Below are 21,895 nucleotides of genomic sequence, written 5' to 3' on the forward strand. Positions count from 1 at the left end.
CGTGCTTGCTCCTTTCTCCTCTCTCCTATCATGTACAAATGAGGGAATGAATTACTTTTTATAGTATATTTTTAGAATATTCATGAAATTACTCTACAAGGGTTGACTACACAAACATGATCTTACTGAAGGAGTTAAATGTTACCAATCCTAAAATTACTGAAAGCTCTAGGATTAGGTTGACCTAGTCTGGACTAGGTTGACCTAGTCAAGAAGGTCAACCTCCAAGGTCTTCCTATTCCATATTCCAAACTAGTAAGGGTCAGTGATGAAATAGGTATCCCAGACTATCACCTAGAGATATAATTTTAGATTTTGAGGTCCTAGGAAGAGAGGATACTCACATATTAGGTCCTCATTTAGTGAATGTGTGAAGGAGGGAAATCAAGGAGGATTTTTTAGGTCCTATCTCAATTTCACTAGGGAGAAGGAGGAGAAAAGAAGTGAGGTGTGTGCTTAAGGTGTGAATATAAAATCCAAACACATTAACGAGGAGCTAAAAGGTCTTAAATCAAAGTGTTTCCAACTTAAGATGGTACATATCCATTTACTACATATCCCAAAGACATAACTTCCCTACCATAGAATGGGTGTATTGTACAAATGGGCCAGGGGGTTGTGTTTGTGTTGGAACTTGTTGAGCTATCATTTTGCACGATGCTAAATGATAGGGATCCTTTTGTATCCATCTCTTGAAAAGATGATCAAGGATCAACTCCAAGGTTCCAGGTGGGTTTTTCAACTATCTGGGTAACTCAATTGAAGATAAATGTGTATGTTCACAAGGAGGACTTTGCTGGTTCAAATCAATCTTCACAATATGTTGTTGTTTGAAATATGACTACAAAAGAGATATATTTTTGTATTTTATGTTTTATGATGAATGCTACTTATCAATTCAACTATATAAATTCCTATTTTAACCAAGCATTTGAAAATAAAATAACAAAGATAGAGTAATGAGAGATTAAAGAAAATAACTTGAAAGGGAAATTCCTAATGAACATAAGCCAATAGTAACAAAATGTCTATGAATTGAATTATCAAAAGGATCGGGTAGGAAACCAATAAAATTAGGAGCAACACTTCCTCAACTCCACTAATGCAATCATCGATGAGAAATTCAATAATAACTGAAAGACATTTCATGTTTCATAAAATCTTGAGGCCACAAAAAGTGTGCTCATGCTAGACAAAAAGCTATGCAAGAACAAAAGATTGATCCTTTCTCCAATTTGTCACAACAATGAAATTCGTTAACACAAGGCAAACGCTAGAACTAAAAGATTGCATAATCATAACAACACAATAAAACCAATGGCTCCTTTATTATTTATGAACATGCATTCACAAAAAATTAACACACTCTGACAAGAATAACTACACTTAGAATGAGAGCACCAATAGCATATAATATTGCATTAAAATAATGGCCTAGAGTACATATTACATCTATGTATTTAAAAGAAATCCACTCCTCCTTTTGTGTTAGGAGTGAGAGCTCTTCCAATGTAAAATCATGCATAAAAACTAATAAAATAAAGCTAATTACATACAAACTAACTCTCTAAATGGTGCTAAGTAGGTCTCCACCCTTGTTTATATCAATTAATAGGTGCGTGAGCATTTACATGATTTAAAACAATAAAATAAGAAGGAGATTAGAAGATAGAAGCCATGAGATGATCTGGATGTCACCGAGAGCTCTAAAAATGGAAGCTCAACATTCCCTAGGTGTCTCTAGGAGTTGAACTATCATCAAAATGTATTTTTGATGCATGAAATGCTCTAAAATAACAACTGATAGTTAACTGTCAGCACACTACTTCTCTTCAAAACTATCAATGCACCTCTGAGAAATGTGCACTTGCACACCTTGGTGATAGGATCCAATAATCTAAAAATTCTTCTACATGTCAAAACTTGATTTCTAGCATCTGGCTTTTCTTCCCCTTTATACCAAAATGATGCATGGATGCTTCCGTTTGAACTTTGGATGGAAGAGGTGATTTCTTGAGGAGCTAATAAGTCTGAATCTTCATACTTTACCCTCACCTCCCTGTGGAAATCATGAAGTGTGACTTCTTGGGCATTTCCTAGAACTTGAAAGTCATGGGTTTGAGTGTGATCTTAGATGCTATAGAAGATAAGGAAGCCATGGTAATGTTTAGGATCTTGGGGGGGCCTCTAGATGTTTTAGATATACGCACCTGTACACCTTTAGGGAAAATTCATTCACCAAATCTTCAAATCATGCACCTTCACACTTGCATACCTACACACCTTTAGGGAAGTACATAAGGTCCTTAATGAAACCAAAATATCAAAGTTCTTAGTTTTGAAAATGGTTTTTGGGTTTCGCTCAAATGGGGTTTTAGATCACTTTTGTGTACTTATTTTAATCTTTTTGCTGATTTAGGCCCATTTGTGCACCTTGTGCACCTATGCATTTTACTCTTCAAAAAATTGTAAAATTGCACACTTGTGCACCTTAGCATCTTTAAAACTTTGGACATCTTCAAGACTTTAGAATTTTGCACCTCTGCACATTCCCACATGTGCACTTGCTGACCTTCTAGAGATAATTCCTTCACCTAATCATCAAATTGTGCACCTTCGCACATGTGCACCTTCTAGAGTAATCCAACTTATGCATATTCAAAATTTTAATGTACACATTATACACCCTCAAAAAGTGCACCTTCAAAAAGTGCAACTTGAAAAAATCGCACTTGCGCACCTTCAAGGAACTGCAAGGTGCTCAATTCACCAAAAAAGAAAAGTTCTCTATTTTGAAAACAGTTTCTGGGTTTTTCTCAAATGGAGTCTAGGAGCACTCTAGTGTACTTATTCTCCATATTTTTGATGATTTATGCCTTCTTTATAGCCTTAAATTTTCATATACTTGAACTCCTTTTGCTTCTTCTATTTGAAATCCCAAGGCGCCTATTTTGAAAATGCACATGCAATACCATGGTAATTATTTGTGCTATGGATGATGAGGATGACATGATGACCTACACAAAAGATAAACATCAGTATACTATTGTTAGGGGTTAACAAAATGATGCTAACTAACTAGACTCCTAAACCCAAACTACACAATTTTCACTCCCTAAGGCACCTTGGAAGATACCCTATTATAAGGATGAAGCTTTTGTGAGAAAAAAAATGGGGGTTCCCATTTTCGAATTAAAAAATGGGGCCTATGTTGTGGAACCAAAAAAAATAGCTTCGACAAAAGGAAGAAATGACAAAGGCATTTCTTTATCAACAAAAATTTTTCAAACCTGTATGAAGTTTGCAACCTGATTCTAGATGTCACTAGTGGCTTTTGAGAACTTCAAAAAAGAAACTCAAACTTTTCAATTTTCATGCTCAATGTGTGTTCAATGTCTTAATTCCTTTGACACTCGTAAGTGCTAACCACCATGAGTGTGCAACAACATGGAAACAATCTTTTATTGACCAATGAGAGTTTTTGAAATCCCCATCAACAAATTTCCAATCACTATATGACCAGATGTGAGAAACCTTTCAGAGGGCTCTTAATGAGTCATCAATTACTTGTCTTTTTTTATTTTTGGTGATCCATTTGACAACTTCATGGAACTCATGCATTTCCACTTGATTCTTCTTTGAAACTTTTGCTTGTTTGAAGTAAGCCAGTGATTACATTGTGCTAGCTACCACTAATCACCTTATTTTGGTTCATACCAAGTTCTGGAATCCTATTTGGTGACATCATTTTTAATTTTTTAGAAATTTCTCTTGAAAACAATTAGACTGTGTGGTCAAGATGTTGGTGTTCCTTTCTTATGGACCTTTCCCAATCTGATTACTTGTGTGTTCCTCTTTTAATGAACTTTGGGAAACTCACATGGAAACAAGTGATTTTGATAAGCCCATGGGGAAATCCTTTGTTAAAACTAGAAATTTTTGGACTATCCCTTAGCCACTGTCCACCTAAGTTGAAAGCAACCTGGATGACCAATTTTTTAAATTTGTAAAGTGTTGAGAGCATTCAATCTAGAATCTGATTTTAAGGTTGAAAGTCCTCTTTACCCATGAGCAACATTGTACAAGAAATAAAGTTATCCAAATGCTTTGACAAAGAAACACCTCTTCCAAAAATTGTGACTAGTTGGGATGGACCACATGTTGGGACAACCCTAAGAAAACACACTGACTCCCCAAATCAAAGACTAAAAAAGAAAAAAAAGAAAAATGATGCAAAAACCCAAACCATGGTCTGCCCCTAGGGGTGTTTCTCTAGTCGGCCCCTAGGGGATTCTCCCTAGTCAGCTAATAAGGTTGTTTTTTTAAAGAAAAAAAAAACTTATATAAATATGAGTTTCATTTTTTTCAATTTACATTTGTGTGAAATCAAGTTATTGGCTTATGAATTGGGAAGAAAGAAATATTTGACAAACTTCAACCTATTTTCGAATTTTGGAGGAAGAATTTATGACATGGGCAATAAAGATAAAAGAGCAAGTAAATATGCATGAAGAAGAACTAAGGAACAAGAAGATGAAAATCGTCAAAAAATGCTAGAAAGATACTATCTTAGATTAGGTACACATGCACAATCTTTTTTCCAATGTATTTAATTAGTTTATTTAGTTAGGATTAGGGTTTAAATCTAATTAGGAATATGATATTTATCTTAAATTAGCATTACTATTAACTTAATATTAAGAGTTTATTTGAAATTATGTTCATATTTAGGCCATTAGGGTTTATTCAATTATGTCCATATTTAGTCCTTAGGGTAAATATTACATTATGAATAAATTTAAATTATTAATTTATTTAGCACGAGAATTACCTTGTTTATTCAATTATGTTAATAATTTATAGTCCATTAAGGTTTATTAGATTATGATTAAATTTAAATAAATGAATTTATTTAGGACGTAGTCAACTAGGACAACCTACTGACATTGGAGAAGGTTCATCCCAAGTTCAAACAGGTACATGTGCATCTCTTGCAAGTATATAATATAGATCTCTCTAGATTTCTAGGTCTCTATCAAAATTTATATCTTTAATTTTAAAATTTAGCAAGCGATATTTCCCCTTATAAACTTACTTGATTTTATTTGTTATATCATGCATGTGCAACTCTAGTAGATGATGAAAATGTTGGACATGAGGAAATTGAAGATGAAGCAATGGATATTGAAGAAGGACCATCTAAAGGTTAGATAATTTAATCAAGTACATAATATTTCACTCAAGTTAAACATGTATATATGTATACATATATATCCCCTAAAGAGATTGTATCTTAAGACTTTGTTTCATTTTTTCTTGTGTAGCCCGAGATCAAACAACAAATGAGAATGTTAATCTAGCTCAAAGATTGAAGAGAAAAATTAATCATAGAAAAATAGATCATTTAATTGAAATGGATGTGGAAAAATTGAGAGAATATGCTAATCAAACTACACATACTACGAAGAGGAAATTGAATAAAAATTCTAAAGACATAATTGCACAATTTGAGAATCTATCAACACTGGAGAAAACCCAACTATTATCAATTTCACTTCTTAAAGATGAATAAAAAGAGCCACTAAGACTATTGAGTATAGATACAAGTATAAAAAAGAGGAGGACTTCTAAACTAGAAAAAGATATTGTTGAAAGTGTTAAGGAAGGGTTACATTCCATTGGGAAAAAAACTAGATCTGCAGATAAATCCATTGCATGAAGAGTGATACTGACATCTATTTTAAATAAGAAAACATCCCAAGATTGATAGATCTCTTCATCATCATCTCATTTCAGGTATAGTCAGAAGACAATACTACATTATCTAAAAAGAAGAAACAATTTGAATGATAGTACATTAGAAGGAAATTGGGCACTAATGTGTATAGCTCCTCGATCTGACAGGATTGGGGAAATAGTTAAGAACTTAGTTATTCAATTTTGGATTGACAATACCCGTCCTTCACCAAATAGAAGAGATATCATCAAGTAGAGGATTGAGCCTAAGGAATATATTCAACATGCAAAACATTGGTTGGATGTCACTCAACATGAATTTTATCTCGCATTTTGTAATTTAAATCCTAACATAAAGATTGGACAAACAATGTTTGAAAGATTGAAGCCCTATTATGTGAAGATAAATAAATCTTTTGAAACATGTTGTTGTTGATATCATGTTGAATTTGATTTTTACTATGAAGGGTTTCGAAAGATGATAGAAGAAAGTGGTGGAACTTCTCAAAATACTTTTCCTAAACAACCGAGTCAATTCATAACATCAATCTTATGTGACAAACCAAATTATTGTGCAATAGGTGAAATAGATTGCATAAGAGGAACTTGTGAAACATGTGGTAACTTGACTAAATTTCCTTTGAGAGAAGAAGATACTAATACAACAAGGATGGTAAAATGTAAGAGATATAAGTACATAAAGTTAGAAACAAAGGGTGGAAAAGAATCAACAAGGTTAGAATATGTAGAGGATGAGATATCACGTGGAGAATTTATGTCAAATTTTTGTAAATTGATTCAACCATATATATGCCATGCATTTTTTTCTAAATGGCAAGTAGAACAATTTCAAACACTAAGAGAAACTTTCCCACTGGGAACAATTCTATCTGTTGTTGACTTTGCAGAGAATTACTCTTTTGTATCTCAAAAACAACTTCAAGTAGAATACTACTATATAGACCAGGTTACTATTATGGTTCAAGTGTCTTATCGACATGCACAAATTGATCTGGATGGTGTGGAAAGTACAGATCAAGCACGAGTCATTAAAAAAGAGTATCACTTTTACATTAGTGATGAAACACATTTTGTGGAACATTGTTTTAAGACGTTTTTTGAATATTTGAAAAACAAAAACATTAAAATAGAAAAACATTTTGTATGGTCAAATGGATGTGCAACACAATTTAAATCAGCTAGACCATTTATGATATCATCGATACCTTAATATACCACACATTTGGAGTTTTTTTTGAGAGTGGACATGAAAAGGGTGAGCATGATGGTGTAGGAGCTTGTATCAAATGTGCTTTAAGAAAGTATCAAATGGACTATAAAGGATATCACATTAATAATGCTCATGATGTGGTTGAGTGGTGCAAACCACATTTTTTGATGCCAACAAATATAGATAACACATCATCACAAGCGAATCGAGTCATACCATTTAGAGTGTTTTGGGAGGTATCAAGTATATATAAATTAATTTGTTCATATTTTTAAATTGAATCTTAAATTTATATTTAATATGTTACCTTAGGTGATCTCTAACTAAATTATGGACCTTGTGTACATTCAGGTGTTGATAGAAGATCAATGCATGCATGTAAGAGGGTAGATAAGACACAATCTTTGCATTTAGTTATGAGTACAAATAGTAATGTGTGGTCATTGTACATAAGAGAATACTCATGTTTTTGTCCTAATTGTATTGATGAAGACTATGATGGTTGCATTAATCAAGAATGTGGATATGTGGGTGAATGGACTTTGGTGCCACTAGATGTTATTAATACGAATGAGTTTGAGGACGAAAACTATGATGATATTCCATTGGTTTCTAGTGATTATAACCATATTTCAAGATTGATCAGAGTTGGTATGTATGAACTATATATATACCTGGACCATGTACATGTATAAATTTTTCATAATTTTGGTTAATTTTTATTATATATATGTACTTATGTACATGACATGTATCCAAAATTTTAACATATATAAGTTTGTGTAGGAAATGTTTTTGCAGTCATGGTAGAATTGGAAAATGTAGAAGGTGTTAGCTATTATTTATTACATTGCACCATTGAAAGAGAGAAGCTAACAAAGACTGAAATAAGTGATGAAATTATTTTTCCCATAGGTTAGTATATAGTTGAATTATGTACATGTATGTCAAGTATCTATGTTTTTTATGAATTCAAATTCTTTGACTTAAATTCAAGATTGATGTATTTTTTAAATGTGTACATGTGCAGGTTCTGTTGTTGTATAGAGAACATATTTGAAGCAAAGAAAAGTACTTAAAAATGGGATTCATTTCACCGATTATCAACCTAACAATAAGGTATATCAATATAGTAACCATGTTATTGCCACTGGTCTAACTATTCATCTAGTCAAAAGACTTGGAATACGTAAGTGGAGGCTCCATATTGATGATCATGAGAAAATATTAAATGTTATCCAAGAACAAGTTGATCCACTTGATATGAGATAGAAACAACCCCTAATTTGAAATGTAATTCAAGAACAATTTGAAATTTGGTTGAACGATCATTTGATCAATTTGAAATTTGGTTCAAACTATTTGAAATTTGGTTGAACAATCATTTGATCAATTTGAAATTTGGTGGAATAACTAATTTTCTAAATTGAACTTTTACTCTTTCATTTTTAACTCAATGTCTTGAATTCAAATTGTCATAAAGTAACTAATTATAGAAATTATGAACTTATATGTATGCGTGTACACTAATTACCTGACATGTGCACCTTGAGGGAAAAAAAATTGAACACCACTTGTCTTAAGGGGATGAAATTAGGGGTCTGTAAAATTAATTATATTGAACTTTCTATTTCATTTAACTTGTCAATTTTAGGACACATTTATGCTTTCAATTTAACTAATTAGGACATGTGCTTTCAGTTATAGGACATGTGAGCTTTCGATTTAACTAATTACCTGACATGTGAGCTTTCAATTTTAGGACATGTGAGCTTTCAAGTTCAAATTGCAATTTGTTAAACTAAATTTTGAGCATGTACATGTTTTAAGTTGGACTTGAATTAGAACATTGGGCTTAAGGGGATAAAATTCTAGGATGTGTACAAATAAAAGGGATGAGTTCTATAGATTTACTCAAGTTAGGAACTATGTACAACTAATTACCTGATACTTGAACATTTAATACATGATATATTACTAGACATTTAAATTACATGAACTATATATATATATATATATTCAATATATTATATGTGTACATATCTAAATAAATTACTTACATATCTTCTAGAAACAATTTATAATATACTAGATCTAGATCTATAATGTATTAGATTCCACAACATAATGTAACATGTATCAATCATCTCGAGAACAAATAACAAAAGCATGTATCTATCTAGAGATCTATCTGAAGATAATATCAAATATAAATAGTGTGCACACATGTAGACATGCAAATCTAGGTACATCTATATCAAATCAAATATATATATAACATGCATGTGTGTATATAAAGTGTCTATCTAATAAATGAATGTCTCTCTGGATGAAAGTCTAGAACAAATCATCTAGATAAAAAAAACTATAGATCATCAGGTGTAGGACTATCATCGCCATGCCTCCTCACAACGCAGTCCGAAGACTGACTATCAAGGTGCTCACTAGGATGTGTTGACCCCTATATATAAATTCAAGAGAAAGTGATTTCAATACATACATACATTTAATCAAGAGAAAGTGATATTGAAATACATGTACACATAATCAAAACATAAATAAACATTACTTGTCCACTACTGACATCATCCAATGAGTCTCGATGACATATACAATCTAGCATCAAAGCTGGAGTAAAAAGAGGCATGTCCCCCTACATTACATGTGCATGTGCAACACATCAAATTAAAATTTCTCTATGATTACAAATCTACGTGCATGATATACATACATGTGCATGCATGCACATGTGTAAATTAAATTAGTTTCAAATGATTGAAATTTTAACATGAACAATTTTTTTTTACCTGTGTAGATGGTGGCATTTGATAATACTCAAACTGCCTAGCATCGATAGTGTCCACTAATGCATCTAGATTTCACTGCCTTGCATCAAGGTCCATCTCTTCATCTACACAAGCCCCATGACTGGTGATTGGCACACATCCTAATAATGATGAGCCAAGTGGACTATGTCGATGAGATAGCATAGAAGTAGAATCATCACATGTCAACAAGTCCATCCATCCTATGGTCGACAAGCTCAAATGAACATCATTAAGGCCCACATTTGAACTCTTAGCCTACCCTGTAACACTGGCTAAAGGGTTTGTGGTATGTATATGTCTCTCTAAAGCAAAAGAGTGGTCAGTAGGTGAATCATCATGTGCACTACCACCATGACCACTACCTGATCGATGAGAGGAATATGGATAAGGATGTGTCCTAGTACTACCATGGACACGATCTCGAACATCTGATATGGGTATGCCAAGATGCTCTGATACAAATCTATATGTATCTAATAGATCCTCAGCTAGACCAATCATAGTATCTCGTGCCAACACTCCAGTGAGACCCTCTAAGCTAGCCACTGAAGGGATGCCTGCTGCACTGTACAAGTCTCCTGAAGATGAAGCATAGGATGATGATCTGGAACACCAACGAGATATCAAATACTGACCAACCTCATCACTTGAAATAGATCTAATAGCTACTACAATCTCTCCAACTCCCTGAATGACCCCATGTAATTGAGTGCTATGCATGGCCTCATCAGTCGATGGACCTAACATAGGGGAAATAGCAGGTGCCCTCTCTCTGACAATCGATCTATGTGCCAGTGGGGGATGACCTGGCTACCTATCAGCTAATCTACCATGCCCCAACCTAAATGTTCAGGTAAATCTGTATAGTTCACCACCCTGTGTAAGCGAACCTTTGCATAAAGCTACCAGGCAAAATAGAGTAGAATTTGGTCATTATTTGGATAATGACCATGAGCATCAAGGAAGCATGGGTATATCAATGTAGCCATCTGTGGATCTGTACACTTAAGGGGAGCATACCCCTTCACATACTTTTGTGAAAGATAATGAAGGAAATATTCCCTCTTCAAGACATCTTTGGGCACTAAGCCTTGTACCTGCTGGAGTGAAAGACCAGAGGAGACCTCTCGTCTCTTTCTGTCAAGGATAGTCTGTATAGTCTGTGTAGAATATGGGGCAGCGCCATGAATCTCATCTTGAATAAATGTCAGGCTATGTAAGATACTTTGGCATGTACCACTATAAACACTAGAGCATGTGCCACTAGTTAGGGATTCCTGAGTCTATGAATCTCCTAGTTAGTGCGATCATAGAGCTCTTGAGGTGGGATAGGTAGCTGATCATGGGGGACATGATGTTGCTAAGGGGGGATAGGCTGCTGCTTAGGGCTCGAGATAGGCTTCTCAGGGGGGATAGAAGGTTGTTGATCAACCATGTGTCAATGTATGTAGGTGCGTGTATAATGTGTAAACCTGAAAATTTAAATTAAAATGTACAAAATTTAATAAACTTGAAATTTATATTAACATACATGTATAATTTGACAAAATTAAAAAACAATCTAAATTGTTTTAATAAAATTAAACATGTGTACATGTGTACATATATATAGAAGTTCTAAAACATAAATGAACATGTACCTTAAAAAAACTAAATTTTAAAACACAAATGCTGTTATATATAATGTTTGTAACTCAAGGACCTTTTAAGAACTATGTGTGCAAGTTATATTTCTAGAAGTTAGATTGAATGTTCAAATGTTTTAGACATACGTGTGCACATAAACTTGTCAAGTGTAATTTAGGTCCACAAAGTAAATATGCATATATATATATATATAGATATATGCATATACACATGATATGTATATTTCCACATATATCATGTGTGTGTGTGTGTGTGTGTATGTGCATATGCACATATACACACACACACATGATATGTACAAATATATATATCATGTGTATATGTATATAGATCTATATATGCATATGTGTGTGTGTGTGCACATACTAGGATAAAGTTTAGGTTTAGGGTTTTGCATTGAGGTTATGGTGTGGTTGTTTAAATCATGGTTAGAAAATTAGAGTTAAAAGTTGGAATAAAAATATAGTTAGGTTTGGGGTTTGGGGATGGCTAGTGTAAGTGGTACTACTAATATTAAGCTTTAGGGTCAAGGTCAAGTTTAACATCATGATTAAGGTTTGGGTTAGGTTTTGTATTAGTGATATAGTTCGGTTTATAATTATTTTTAGGTTAGAGAAATACTTTTCTTAGGATTATTGTTAGCGTAACTTTGGTTATGATTAAGATTATAGTTAAGGTCAAGGTTTATGGTTAAGGCTATAATAAAGGCCAGTGTTAGGATTCATATAATGCACCATGTAGGGTTAGAGTTATGGCTTTGATTAGGGATAGGGTTATGATTAGTGTTTATATTATCTCTTAGTTAGGGAGAGAATTAGAATTTGGTTGGGTTGAGGTTTAGATATAGTTTGAAAATATTATTTGAGGTTAAGGTTAGGGTTTACATCATGGTTGGTCACGAATAAGGTTTGGGTTAAAATGACATACCTAGGTTTTATGTTTGGGTTATGGCTAGGGTCAATGTTAGGCTTTATGGTTGAGGTTTTAAACCATGGTAAGGGTTTGGATTAGTGATATATAGTTAATTTTAGCATCATCTTATGTTAGAGAAATAATTAGATTGGGGTTTTTAAAAATTAGGGTTAGCATTTCAGTTATGATTAGAATTGGAGTAAAGCTTATAGTTGAAGTTAGAATTAGTGTTAGAGATTTTTTAAAAGGTCATGATTATGGCTAGTTTTAGAGTTTAGATTAGGTAAAATAGTTAGAGTGTACTTAGGGTTTATTTATGGTTAAGGTTAGACTAAGGGTTAGGATAAATATTATAGTAAGGGTCTAGAGTTGAGGTTAGGATTTGTTTCATACTTAATGTTAACATTAGATTTTTCATTGAAGATATAGTTATATAGGGTCATCCTTAGGTTAGAAATATAGTTATAGTTAGGGTTAGGTTTAGGTTTTAGGATATGGTTAAAATTAATGTTACGATTAGGAAAATGATTTAGTGTTATGGTTGGAATTATGGTGAGTGATAGCATTAGGATATATACATATATATGCATACACACACATGTGATATGTGCAAATATACATATCATGTGTATATATATATGTGTGTGTGTGTGTGTGTGTACATATATGCATATACATACATACATACATATATATATATATACATATATATATATACATATATATATATGTATATATATGTATATGTATATATATATATGTATATATATATATATATATATATGTATATATATATATATGTACATATCATGTGTATATGCGCACACACACACACATGCACACACACATATATCTGCATATACATATCATACATATATATGCATATATATGCATTTATATACACATGATACATGTGTATACACACACACACACACACACATATATAAATGTGCATACATAAAAAACAATAAAATATACAAAGAAACATATATTTAAATATTAAAAACACATAAATTTCAACTAAAACAACATAAGAAGGAAAAAAACAAGTATTTTGTACCTTTTTTTGAATAGTTGATGGGACGGATGCCAGTCAATCCTCGTGTTTCGATCAAAAAAATGATTGGACAATAGCTTGGGCCCCCTTTTATTTGGCGCATTTGGTTTTTTGAAATGCCATTTTTTAGTTTCGATCGAAACTAATAACTAGTGTGTGGTTTCCTAACCGCTCGTAGGTTGTGCTTAGTTTCGATTGAAACTAAGCACATAGTTTCGATCGAAACTACGTACCACTTTTTAGTTTTGATAAAAACTAAGAACTTGTTTAGTTTCGAAAGAAATTTTTAATTTTTGTTTCTATCGAAACTCTTTCGATGATTTTCCCCATCTGTAGTTTTTTGGAGGGATTTCTTCCTCCAAAAAAGTGTAACCCACTATTGTGGGTTCACCCCAAAATTTTCAAACAAAAACTTGGGTTTTGGGCATAATGGTTTTGGGCCCTCCTTTTAGTGCCACTTTTGTTGAGTTGTCATTTTGTACAATGTTGAATGACATGGATACTTTCAAATCCCTCTCTTGAAAAGATAATCAAGGACCAACTCCAAGGTTTCAGGTGGGTTTTTCAACCGACTGGGTAACTCAATTGAAGATAAATGTGTATGTTCATGAGGAGGCCTTTGCTGGTTCAAACCAATCTTCAAAATCTATTGTTGTTTGAAATATAACTATAAAAGAGATACATTTTTTTATTTCTATCTTATGATGAATGCAACTTATCAGTGCAACTATATGAATTCCTATTTTAACCAAGCATTTGAAAGCAAAGAACAAAGATAGAGTAATGAGAGATTAAAGAAAATAACATGAAAGAGAAAATCTAGAAGATGAAAGCCAATAGCAACAACACATCTGCAAATTAAATTATCAAAAGGATTGGGTATGAAACCAATGGAATTAGGAGCAATGCTTCCTCAACTCCACTAATGCAATCATCGATGGTAACTTCAATAATAACTGAAAGATATTTCATGTTTCATCAAATCGCTAGGCCATGAAGAGTATGCTCACATGAGACAGCATACTATGCAAGAACAAAAGATTGATCCTTTCTCCAATTTACCATAATAATGAAATTTGTTAAGACAAGGCAAATGCTAGAACTAAAATACTACACAATCATAACAACACAATAAAACCATTGGCTCCATTATTATTCATGAACATGCATTCACAAAAAATAACACACTTAAAAAAGAATAACTATACTCAGAATGAGAACACCAATAAAATATATTATAGAATCAAAATAATCACCTGTAGTACATATTACATCTATATATTTAAAATAAATCCTCTCTTCCTTTTGTGTTAGGAGTGAGAGCTCTTCTAATGCAAACTCATGCTAAAAAACTAATAAAATAAAGCTAATTACATATAAACTAACTCTCTAAATGATTTTAAGTAGGTCTCCACCCTTGTTTATATCAAGTAATGGGTGCATGAGCCTTTACATGACTCAAAACAATAAAAGAAGAAGGAGATAAGAAGATAGAAGCCATGAGATGATCTGGGAGTCACCGAGAGCTCTAAAATGGAAGCTCAACCTTCTTTAGGTGTCTTTGGGAGTTGAACTACCATCAATTTTTTTTTGATGCATGGAATGCTCTAAAATAGAAATGATAATTAACTATGGGTACACTACTTCTCTTTAAAACTCTTGGCACACCTCTAAGAAAAGTGCACCTGCGCACCTTGGTGATAGGATCCAAAAATTCAAAAATTCTTCTAAGTATCAAAACTTTATTTCCAACATTTGGGTTTTCTTCCCCTTTATACAAAAATGATGTTGGATGTTTCCCTTGGAAATTTTGGGTGGTAGAGGTGATTTATTAAGGAGCTAATAAGACTAAAGCTTCATACTTTACCCTCTCTTCCCTGGAACTTGAAAGTATGTGATCTTACCTGCTACAAAAGACAAGGAAGCCATGGTAACATTTGGGACTTAGATATGCACACCTATGCAACTTTAGGGAAGATTCATTCATCAATCTTCAAATTGCGCACCTATGTACCTTCAAGGAAGTGCACAAGGTGCTCAATTCACCAAAAAATCAAATTTCTTAGTTTTGAAATCAATTTCTGGGTTTTTTCTCAATTGAGGTTTTAGATCACCCTTGTGTACTTGTTTTGATCTTTTTGATGGTTTAGGCCCATTTTCACACCTTTCATACCTATACATTTTACTCTTCAAAATTTTGTAAAATTGTGCACTTGTACACCTTAGCATCTTTGGGACTTTGGGCATCTTCAAGACTTTAGAATTGTGCACCTTAGCACATTCACACCTTCTAGAGAAAATTCATTCACCTAAACATCAAATTGTGCACCTTTTCACATGCGCACCTTCTAGAGTCATCCAACTTATGCATATTCAAAATTGTAATGAACACCTTGTGCACCTTCAAAAAGTGCACCTGCACACCTTCAGGGAAGTGTGCAAGGTGTTCAATTCACCACTAAACCAAAGTTCTCTATTTTGAAAATGGTTTCTATGTTTTTCTTAGACGAGGTCTAGGAGCACTCTAGTGTACTTATTCTCAATATTTTTGATGATTTATGCCCTCTCACCCAAAACTGTCATTTACTTGAACTGCTTCCACTTCTTCTATTTGAAATCCTAAGGTGTCTATTTTGAAAATGTACATGCAATACCATGGTAATTTTTTGTGCTATGGATGATGAGGATTCCATGATGATTCACACAAAAGACAAGCATTAGTATACTAGTGTTAGGGGTTAAAAAAATGATGCTAATTGACTAGACTCCTATACTTAAACTACAAAATTTTCACTCCCCAAGGCACCTTGGAAGATACCCTATTATGAGGACCAAGCTTTTGTGAGAAAAAAAAGTGGGTCCCCATTTTTGAAGTTGAAAATGGGGCATGTGTTGTGGAACCACAAAAAAACTTAGTGTTGGAGAGGAAGACATCAATCATTAAATATGAAACAAATGGAATTGGTGATGGTAGCTATCATGAAAAATTTCACAACTTCTTTAGCATGCTTCTTACCTATGCTAAAATGGGATCTTGGTAACATAGTATGGATATCAAGAAAATCATATTGGTTAATGGTGGAATTTGTTGGTAGTGGGCCAACATATCTTATAGGCTTCACGAAATGGCTTAACTACCTCTTGTGGTTCTATAAGACTACTAGTAATATCAAGTATTAATAGGTTGATCTTTTGGTGCAACGACAACCTTGGAATTTCTAACAATTGATATCAGAGCTTGGTCATAGGTTCAAACCTTGCAAGGCATGGTGAGTGACATTAGAAGGGGGATTGTTGGTAGTGGGCCAACATCTCTTGTAGGGTTCATGATATGGCTTAATCACCTCATGTGGTTCTATAAGACTATTGGTTGTATCAGGTATTAATAGGTCAATCTTTTGGTGCAACGACAACCTTGCCCTTTCTAAAAAAAGTCTTCCTCTCCAACCAACGAGATCCTATCATTCTTAACATTTTCCATCACCGATTCCATTTGTCCACAAGTATGAGCATAAGGGTGGACATCAATAAGTTATATTGTGTTTGTTTCCTATCAAATAGTGGATGATTGGAATCATAATTTAGTTCATACATTGAACTAGAGAATAGTTCATAATAATTTAAACTATACATTAGGCTAAAGTTTTATTAGTTCATAAAAAAATTGGGCTGAACTTGTATAATTAGACTAGTTCATAATAATTGAACTATCCTAAGTATGATTGCCAGCCTTTAACTATTCTAATTATGAATTAATAGTTCAGAAAAAAATTGAAATGTATGAATTGAAGAATGATGGCAGCCTTTAACTATTCCAAGAAGATTTTGTTATGAACTTCTATAGACCTAATGCAATTGGGCTGAACATTATTATAAACTATTCTAATCATACTTCATTTCATACATTGCAACATTGTTATGAAGTATTCTAATAGTTAGCCTAAAGTAATTGAGATTATATTGTCTTACAATTGAACTACAAAACCTTGATGATCTTTGAAGATATTCTATTGCACATGTATCTTCTTTAGTTTTTTGCTTCTTCTATAAATTGAAATCCTTAATTTAGATTACATAAGGATCTAAAGAGGCTTCAACATGGATTAAATCAAATAGAGATGGAGTAACCACATGGCATAGACAACCCCACTTCTTGTGCATGCATGTAGAGGAAGATTTTTTTAGGGGCCTCCCACCCTAAATTGAGAGAAGGGCATATCTTCTTCTTGATAAGTAAACCTCATCATAATTGGTCAAATAGATAGAAGAAAGATGTTATTTTTTATTCTTTAGTATATTGGACTATGTTTGATAGTGTTAATAATATTATTGTCATAGACAGATGGTTGGGGAAAAGGAAAGGAACCTATGCTAGTCCTCGAGGAGAGATCTGATGAGGAAAATTATGATGCTATTATCATAGAACCCATTGACTTGGTAAGTAGTAATAAAATATTTAATTATATAAATAGTTCAATAATGATATAGTTTTTATACTCTTTTATGTCATTAACTAAAATATGGACATGTTGCTTTTACAGATTCGTTTTCTTAATCATGAGCCTCGTCCCCTTGGTTAGGCTATTTCAGGTGGTCCAGGTGATGCCATGTTCTAACCCCCACTTGTATTTTCCACTAAATATATAGGAATGAATGTTATATGTTAATGGAGAATTTAGAGATATATTGTCGGGGGGGAGTGGAGCTTCCACCTTCACATGTTTGGCCCTATTAAGTAGATAAGAGTAAACTATTCTAAAAAAGAAGTGAAGCTTAATACCCAATCACCTTCTCAAAATATGATTGTACCAAAAATCCTTCAAATTCAAGAACCCTATCAATGGTCAAATTCCACCTTAGGATCCATTTCTCTCCACATATCACTTACCTTCAGACTTTCATTTGTAATCCTTTGATTTAACATCTTTGATCAACCTCTCAACTTATGACATGTATACCTTATCCTTCTCCCAAAATATTCTACGTACTATGCTCTTATATGACTTCGTGTAGAGCAATATGGGGATTCCCAATTTCTAATGACAAAACGCTAAAAAATGTCTACTTTCCCATAAATTTCCCAATACAAACTCAAGGTTTAAGTAACCCAAATCAAGTGCCTAATATTTCTAGTGACCTATTGTAACCAAATAAACTCAAATAGTCAATCCACCAAGTCTCAAGTGACTATTCCCAATGAAAAACTAATTAAATATGCCTATTAGCCCTTGTAGCCCTAATTAGATCTCCAACAAGTATAATTAATTATTTGAACTCAACTTTCTTCCAAAGGAATTTCAAAATAAATTATAGATTTGAATACTCATTTGGCTTCTCTATGACTAATTTCATATTCCTTTGATTGCTCAAATCATGCAACCATAATATGCTTAGTTTTCTATCTTTAGTATATATTTTTTCACATGCATGCATTATTTTAGCTACAACATACTTTCCTCTCAATTAATCTATTGCTTTTACCAAGAAATCTTGTAATTAAATTATTTAGATGTTAGAATAATATTTATCTTTATTTAGAAAATTCATGATAATCATATGTTTCTAATGGAAAATTCAAAGTTGAAACCTTAGCTATTCAATTTGTTGTTTTCTTCCAATTTTTTGTAATTAAATTTTCCCTATATTATAAAGGGTTTTAAAAGAATATAGCCATAATAATTTTCTATATTTTTCTTCAAGTTTCCTTAGATAAGTTTTCTTGATCAATAAGTTTTCCTTTTCAAAATCTACAACATAATTCTTTATCCAAAAATCAATACAATAAATTAATAAGCATTATGCAAGCAAATAGGAAGACATGAAGTAGACCAATCTTTCAATAAAATTCTACAATGGGTTTTCAAACCCTACCTCAAAACAACAACTAAAATTTGATACAATCTGTGAACACATGCAAATCCAAACCTTCCAAAACTTTCAACAATTCTTTTGCTCTAATTCCAAATTTTGCTCCACAAAACATGTGTGTAACAATGAGCCCGAATCTCTTAATAAAGAGTTTAAATCTACCCAGGGTTTCTAGTTTTTGAACATGCAAAGACCTCTTCTTAAAATAAACTTTTGTTATTTAATCCTTTCATACACACTTAAAGAACTTTTTAATTAAAATATTCTTATAATTTCTTTTCCTCCACTTTATTGATTAGTGCAAGTACTATTTAAAGTGTAGTTTTTTATTTAAATTAATAATAATAATTAAATCTTATTATTTAAATGCAACTCTAAAAAAAATATTAATTAAATAATTATAATAAAATAATATTAAATATTTAATCTTTTAATTCTTTTTAATGCAACTTCTTAATTTAGACTTTTAAATTAAATCTTTTAAATTGAAGCCTATTTTTAATTAATTAAATATTATCATATTCTAATTTCTCTTTAACTAATTTTCTAAATTAGACTTCTAAATTAAGTCTTTTAAATTAAAGCACATACGTAACTAGTTTCCAATTAATTAATTATTCTCACATTTTAATATTTTCTTTTTTGATCAAATAATATTTAATAATTCTCAATATTATATGATTAACCAAAATATTATAATTAAATAATTTACCAAATAAATCACATAGCCAAATCCACATAAAAGCAACGTTACCAAAACTCAAAATTAAATAACATAGGCGATGATAAACTCATGGGTTTAAAAAGGGTGGAAAGTCAGATACATGTCCTCCTTCTTAGGACAAGTAATTAGGCTATGGTTGGGATTGGACCTAAACATTATCTCCCCATTCATAAAATTGAGTTATTATGATAGGGCATGCTCATCCTAGAAATTTAGGGAAGTTGATACCGGATATTGCAATCCTGTATAAAAGACAAGCATGTACATGTGTATATATATCTACGCTAAACAAATAATGACAGGGTGTGGTACATTGTGTAGATCTTGACTATCAGGTGACTACGAATCCTTCCCTCAACCATATCAGCCATGTTAAACATAAATGTAAAACAACCCCACACACCATACACATGCAAGTATGGGATAAGAATAATAGTAAATCCTAAGTATAATAACATCATATTCTAACATGAATATCTCATCATCGTGAAGAAATAATTTTTTTTTTCTAAGACACACCATATGGCATCATCATAAAAGTAATTTCATTAACTAACTAAGAGAAATTAAAACATCACATTATTGCAAGTAGGAAATTGTTACAACCTAACATAATCAATTACTCAACATATCAAAGTATTGTATTTCAAATATCAATTAAGGGATAACACATCTATAGAAGAGTCATATAGAACTTTAACAACTAAGTCTACAATGATAGAAAATGAGGGGTATTGCATCCTCCACCCCTTGAAATAGGCTTACTCCGAGAAGCTAACTATCTTTACTAAGATAATAAAGATGACATATGCAGTCACAAAATAATGTTTGAAACACCAATCATTATGAATCCAAGTTTTATTTTCATAATTCTATTATTCTAATTTTGTTGTTTATATTTTTTGTTGATAAGTCTTGTTGTTTAATCTTGTTGCGACTTTAACTACTTGTTAACTTATGGTGCACAATATGCCCAGAGTTCTCAATGTTGAAACTCGAGCTTTGATACCATATGTAACACCTTGCTAGGGAACCGAAAAGATATAAAACTAATATGTTACAAAGTTTACTGAACTATTTTAAAAAAATTTTAAATGACATGAAAGTAACAATGTGGAAGCAATATAGACATACACATCAAGTACAAATACAATTTTGATTCCTCAAGGGTTCCTCCGTGTTGAGTTACATTTAAGAAGTTTATACTAATTAGTTTAAGGCTTAAGTACAATGTCTATAATCATAACAAAAATAACATATTAATCTCATAAAAAAATGCATGAATACAACTGATACAATAAAATACATCTAATGGATAGCATCCACTGCACATGTCGTAAGGTATGCGAGAATAGATATAAGTACATTCAAATATAAGATACATGTTAACATATATATATCAATTGAATAGTAGTCTCCAAGATATGAATAAGAATGATAAAGGATATAATTGCACCAATGAGCATCCAACATACACATATATGAGGGGGAGCCAAATGGTAAGAAGACACTACCTCTTGACCGCATGGTCACCTAGTCAGTCTCCTCCTCCCACTGTGCAGGGAGGATAATGAATGATCCACAAATGCATATAAAACCATAAAATAATCTTAGGAAAGAAATTCTGATTGCCATAACTACCTCAATGGTAACACAAGCTACTCAAGAAGAAGAGATAGTTAAAATAAAAAGGAAACTCAATCCAATACCAACACCACATACCAAGTCAATATACAAATAGCAAGTATAAATCAAGTAACAAAGATCAAGATAAAGTCAATGAAAGATATCATCCTTAAGTCAAAGGCCACATGTCCAAGAACAATAATCAACAAATAACAACTATCATCAATAAAAGTAAATGACCAGCAATAAGAATATCCAACAATAAG

At 32.3% G+C, this 21,895-nt stretch overlaps 1 pseudogene; it reads left to right on the forward strand.

Moving 5' to 3' along the window:
- The window catches only part of LOC149568968 (peptidyl-prolyl cis-trans isomerase FKBP42-like), a 111,566-nt pseudogene extending 93,575 nt beyond the window's left edge, over positions 1-17,991 (forward strand).
- The last annotated feature ends 3,904 nt before the right edge of the window (positions 17,992-21,895 follow it).

The sequence above is a fragment of the Cupressus sempervirens genome, chromosome 3, assembly GCF_028749045.1.
Source record: "Cupressus sempervirens isolate cs-2001-9-10 chromosome 3, ASM2874904v1, whole genome shotgun sequence".
NCBI classification, from domain to species: domain Eukaryota; kingdom Viridiplantae; phylum Streptophyta; class Pinopsida; order Cupressales; family Cupressaceae; genus Cupressus; species Cupressus sempervirens.